Genomic DNA, 6,000 nt, shown 5'->3' with positions numbered 1-6,000 from the left:
AAACAATAAAAAATAATGATCAGAAAAACCTGGATAGTAGGGATGTGCAGAACTAACAGCTTTCCTAAAAAGGGGAACGTAATTACTCTGTCTTAGGGTGCAATTAGTGTCCTAATTATACGAAGGTGTATTTTGCTTATCTCTCTGTAAACTCTCTGTCAAGATTTTACTGCGTGGAGTTGCTGTACATCAGAGGCCTGGACCCTACACTCAGGGCAGGCGATGGATGGTCCTGGGGGAGAGGAGCCCAGAGTGATGGTACTTTGGGAAGTACCTTCATCTTTCTTTTAGACTGACAGATGGTTTCAGTCCGGGCTGGACTGCCTGCTGCTGCTTTCAATGCAAGAGTGTTACCTTTTTGGATTCATGAAAGCCACTCAATCAAAGATAAAAAGGCAGGCCAGTGTGGGGAATCAATAAAATCTCTACTTTCAGCTGGAGTGTCTAATAGTAATTCTTCTCGTGTCACTGCCTGGTTAAACAGTCATACTCCTGCTAAAAGCCCTATAAGACATAATAGATTCATGTGGCTTTGCTCTATTGTGTTGCTTTTGGTCTGAAAAAGGGGGAATGGGCTCCTGTTTTTCTAAAACAAACCAGACACTGAAGCATTGTGTATCAAAATGTATTCACCCATTGCTGATTGTCTGATTAGAGCAGAGCGGGCTTTCTCTGCACACCTCTTCTGGCTCTCTTTCCAGACATCTGATGCACGCTTTGCAAATCCTCCTTTAGAGACATCTTAGTACTGATTCTGGGTCACTTTGCTTATATTTAAATATGTTTTTTTTTTTTTGGTGGAGGTTGTTCTGGGAAAAATCATACAAGCAAGTGCTTTTTATTTCAAACTGAGATGGGGGTATGCATTGAGATCTGCCTCTGAGGAAACTGACTGTAAATGTCACCTCTCCGAATTGGCCTGGGGAGCACTGAATGACTTAGTTGTGACGTTGGGCTGGGAGGCAGGGTTTTCTTGGAGATCCTTCATGGCAGCATCGTCAAGATCCATGGGCAATACTCACTGCCCCCGCCCCCCACTCATGGGACCTCGGATGGCCCCAAATCCACAGAGTACCCAGGAGGTAAATCAGGGGTGTCTAGGGCTTTTCTTTCCAATCTTCCCTCCTCCAGTCTTACTCAGAAAAAGTAGAGTATTTGTGCCCGAGTTGAACAGCATTAAGTGAAATTGGCTGGGCTACCACCCACGCATTTGACGTCCAGGGATTTTGAGTGAATGAGGATCACAAAGCATGTTATTTCGCCATCTGGGGTGAGAAAGAAGTAAAAATGGGACAAGTGGCACTTTGTTGGCCATTCCAAGCAGGCCCCTTTGATCAGGAGTGGCCTTTGTGAAGGCTTTTGCTGACTCTTCCTCTCCCACGTTCCTCTAAACCAAGGCCACTTCCCACCCTTTGCTTCTCTTGGAAGACTTGTCCGCTGCTGTCAGGCTGAGCCTGAGCCTTTTCTGGCATATCATGGTGGACTGCAGAAGGGAGGAAAATACTGAGTGTCTTCCCCTTGTTGCCCCCTCACACCCCTCCCTAGGAAACTTCAGCAGATGTAGACAAGACTTTAATAGCTACATAAAGAGAACTGCATGACAATCTCATTAGGGGAGCCATAATGGCCCGTCAGAGGATCTCAGAGAGGACAATATATCAACGTCTAGTTTGTTATGGCATCTTGACGCTAGCAGCTTGCCCCTACCCATAATGGTGCATTCATCGCCCATTTGACCTGGTTCCCAATAATACTTTGCCCTCCCTTGCATCAGTCTCCCTTTGAGGCCCGCTTCAATTGCTGACACCGTTCTTTACGTGCGCATGAATCAGAGCCAGTAAGTGACAATCATAAAAAAGCAGTTAGTGGGCCACCCCCTGGCCTGCCCTGATATGGTGCATTAAGGCTCTTTCTTCTTTTTTCCCAGCCATCCCCAGTCTTGCTCTTCATCCGGAGCCCACATCTGCAGGAGGTCAAGGCTCTGGGAGTCCTAGATTTCCAACCATCTGCCAAGGAAAAGGAAGTCATAGCTGAAGGAGGTAGGAGGGAGAACCTAAATGATATTCTGAAGACCTTTTTAAAGTTATTTATTGCGAGCGAGGGCCAGAGAATCATCATGAATGGTACCAGCCCATTGTCTTCCTTATGTGCCTCAGAGGGCGCAGACATAATTAAAGTCGAAGCTGAGTTCATTTTTTTCCCCTTGGAGGCTTAAATAGCCTGGAGTCATTTCCCACTCTTCCCTTCCCACTAGTGCCAGTCCTCCCTGGCTGCTGAAAAATTCAACATTCCTATAAACTACAGTGCTTTGTAAAGGTCACACGCCAGTTAATCTGAAGCCGGGGTCTGGCGCGGGGCTCACGGTAGCTGCTGCAGTGGCTGTCCAGCCCGGGGCCGCGGGGCTGCCTGCGGAGAGCCGGAGCTGCACACGGCGGGTGCGTGGAGCTCTTTAAATATTGCCGAGCATTTCCTGGATCAGCATGATATTTAAAGATTTTTGTTCCACCTGCCTGCGAAATATAGAGTCCAGCCGAGAGGCAAGAAAATGAATATGGATTTCTTGCCCTTTCAGTGTATTCACTCCAGAAAATAGCCATTTCTTTTTCCCCCCTTTTTTTCCTTTTGCTGAGCAGGGGACTGCAGGCTTCAGGCAGCCACGATTACAATCATGCATCATGAATGAAATGTGCCATTTGGAGAAAATCAGCCACTCATTCCATTTCAAAACCCCTCACAAATCAATAGTGCTAGCAGAGTTTTTGGGCTGAGCTGGATGTTGTGTTTGAACCAAAGTACTTTCTCAACACACTTCTGACACTGAGCAGCGGCCAGGGCCAGACTGTGCCTGGGGCTCCAACAGGAGGATTATCAGCCTCCAAAAGGAGGGTCTGCTTCAAATGTGACTGGGAAGTGAGAGGCAGAACTCTGGGCTGCACAGCAAGAAGACATGCTTCCTAGCTTGAGTTTTGCTGAACTAACTTTTTACTAATCCCTTCATTTATAAATTATGTCTGTAGTACTTAGTGCCAGGCACTAAGCAGCCTTGGGGTACAAAAGCACACAGGAACAAAGGCCTTGCCTTCACGTGCCACGCAGGATTTAATATGAGAGATATGATGAGAATGATTGTTGAGCAATTACAATGCAGTGTGAGAAATCTTAGGACACTGGGAAAATTGTCATCTCTCTGGTTTCCTGTATTCTTACAGTCAAATGATTGAACCCCCAAGACATTCTCTCGTTTTAGGCTTCGAACCAGTCGGTAGACAACCAGACGTTCATCTCTACCTTCTGCCCTGGGCTAGCTGAGACTCTCGCTGCCTTTGTCCTCCAGGTCATCACAACCTGGATGTGGACACAAAATTCATGCAGATGCAATGTTAACTCCCAGTTGAAGTGCCAGATAAATGTAACAGAATATAAGAAATTTTCTTGGCAGTTTGAGAATTCCTTGGGAGTTCAGAGGAGGGAGAGATGGCCAAATGCCTTGTCAATGCTTTGTCTGCACCTTCTTAGCCATTCTCCTGGCTCCTATCACTTACATGTGGAGAAGACTTCTAAAGTCATGTCTCCAGCTTAGCTCTCCCCTTGGGCTTTCCCCCTCTCTGGCCCTTCCCTTGGCTAGCTGCTGCTCATTCTCCACCTCCCAACTTAAGTGCCATTTGTACCAGGAGACTTATTCATCACCTTGAGCAAGTTACATATTTTATCACATGCTTCCACAGCACACTGTTCTTTCTCGTAACACTTACCACATTTTTTGAGTAATTGCTACTTAACTTTTTCCTCCACAAGTCTTCAAAGTCTTCAAGGTTAGGGATCAAATTTGATCAACTCCAGGGCCACTCCAGTGCTAGGCATTTTATGGTGTTTCTTAGCTTGACTATACATGACTAATTCTTTAGAGAATAAGCTTACATTTCCTTAAAGCATGCACCCAGGCCATTTTACTCTACTTGGGTGCTCCATCCAGAGAAAGATGAAACTAAAGTGGCATTGTTCCAGTATATTCCCGAAGAGTATGATGTCTCAGGCAGAGTTTCCTAAAAATCAGGGCTTGAGACAAGGCTTACGTGCTAATATGTTGTTTGGGAGGTGCAGTCGTAGGGTGATGAAAGTGAAGGAAAAGGTAAATGAGACAGGGAAGGATGAGAATCAATTCAGAATGATGTGTTACTGTGTTGGTACCTTCTTCGGGATGGCATATGCACATGTGCATACAAAAACAACAAGAAACAAAAGAATCATAGCCAGTTCCTTGGAAGGTACAGCTCCTGGTTCATCCAGGTTATTTTTGAATAGACCAGACAGAAAAACCATGACTCAGAATAGTCTTTAAGAGGAGGAAGGGTGGATATTTATCCTCCTACCTCTACTCCCCTTGGTCCAAGTTAAGCCCTACGAGGACAGAACTTTCTTGTATTTATGGTTTGTTTTATTTGACCCTCTTGAAAGACACTCAGGACAGCAGAGCTCATGTCCTATGATAGGTCATTTCATCCAAATTACTGTGTAGAACAAAATAAACAGAGTGGATCTGAGACCCCATCCTTATAAGGACATGCTTGAGAGGTTGGCATCTGGGAACCTAGCTTTCAAAAGGATTTCTACCTTTCCCTGATAAGAATGGCTCACTATGCCAAAGCATACCAGATATATAGTGTATGCCGAACATCTCTTTCCTTCCTGAGAGTCTGGAGCTTTGATATGTGCTAGCAGAGGATACTGAGGATACTTATATGGCCAGTCTCCAACAAACCTCCAGGACACCGAGTCTCTGGTGAGTTTCCTTAGTAGACACCATTTCATACATATTGTCACACCTATTGCTAGAGGAGAGGAGTGAGACCTGTGGGAGTCCACTGGGAGAGGACTCTTGGAAACTCTGGCCTGGTTGTACCTGGACTTTACCCCAGGTACTGTTTTTCTTTTGTTAATTGTGTTTTGCATCCACGTGCTGTAATAAATCACAGCGTGACTACAACTATCTGCTGGGATCCTGTGAGCCCTCCTGGTGAATCATCAAGCCTGTGGGTGGTCTTGGACACCCCTGGCATAGCATGTGTTGTTGCTTGACCTTGGGTGGAAGACCACACAGGCGTTGGGGAATTGGGTAGTCAAGGTTCAGGCTGAAGTGAACCAGGATGATGAGGACCTAGGAGAAAGGGGAGGCTGAGTAGGTACAGAGATGTACCTGGTACATGTAGCAAAAGAGCCAGATGAACTCTTTTGTCCAAGTGACTGCCAGATGTGCAAACTTCTCAGTGGTTGTCTTTTACCTCAGCTTCATTGTGTTTAAAATGGTGACAGGGTTATGTGCCCTACAGGGCGGAAAGGATTGCTGTCATGTGTGACTGTCTTCAATTCTGTTGATTCTCGGGAAGAGGCATCTTGACCCCTTATCTTCAGGCTGGAGTATGTGGATGCACTGCATGGAGGAGGTGGGTGGTGGCGGAGACAGCCAAGTTAGAGCCGCAAGCACTTAGTGAAGAGCCGTTATGTGTGGAGAGGAAGTCACTATTTCTACTTCACCAATGTTGGAATGTTCTGGACAAGATGGTATCTGATGCTAAATGTTTTGGTGTTTGGTTTTGCTGGATATAGAAGAGTTTCCAAGAGAGTTCAGCAGTTTTTTAGACTGCCCAGATTCTGACCACTTCCTAAATGGTACCCACGTTGGCCTCGACCTGGGACCAGCCTAAGACCACACTAACAATGGATTGTTAGGCGCCCATTTCCTCTGTCACAGAGTATTAGAATTATTTGACTTCAAGCAACAGTATTTAAATAACCTTATTGGAAGGTTCACAGTAGCATGCAAAGCGTAGTAGCTGAACAAGTAGGCCTCAGGAAGAGTAAAGGTCAAGTTTCAGATCTCCTGGAGAGGGGCTGTGATTGGCCTCCTTCGTAGTTGGCTACTGTGATAGTCAGGGTAGGATTTCTGTGATGATTCAATAGTAATACATCACTAATACAACAGCAGCACATCAGGGGAGAAAG

The 6,000-nt window shown here is 45.8% G+C and overlaps 1 pseudogene; it reads left to right on the top strand.

The window, feature by feature from the left end:
* Positions 1-1,007: 1,007 nt before the first annotated feature.
* The window catches only part of LOC119258505 (dnaJ homolog subfamily A member 1-like), a 71,844-nt pseudogene continuing 66,851 nt past the window's right edge, over positions 1,008-6,000 (top strand).

Source organism: Talpa occidentalis, unplaced genomic scaffold (genome assembly GCF_014898055.3).
Source record: "Talpa occidentalis isolate TD23 unplaced genomic scaffold, MPIMG_talOcc4v2.1 talOcc4.5, whole genome shotgun sequence".
Classification (NCBI taxonomy): domain Eukaryota; kingdom Metazoa; phylum Chordata; class Mammalia; order Eulipotyphla; family Talpidae; genus Talpa; species Talpa occidentalis.
This window is presented reverse-complemented; position numbering and strand designations above follow the sequence as displayed.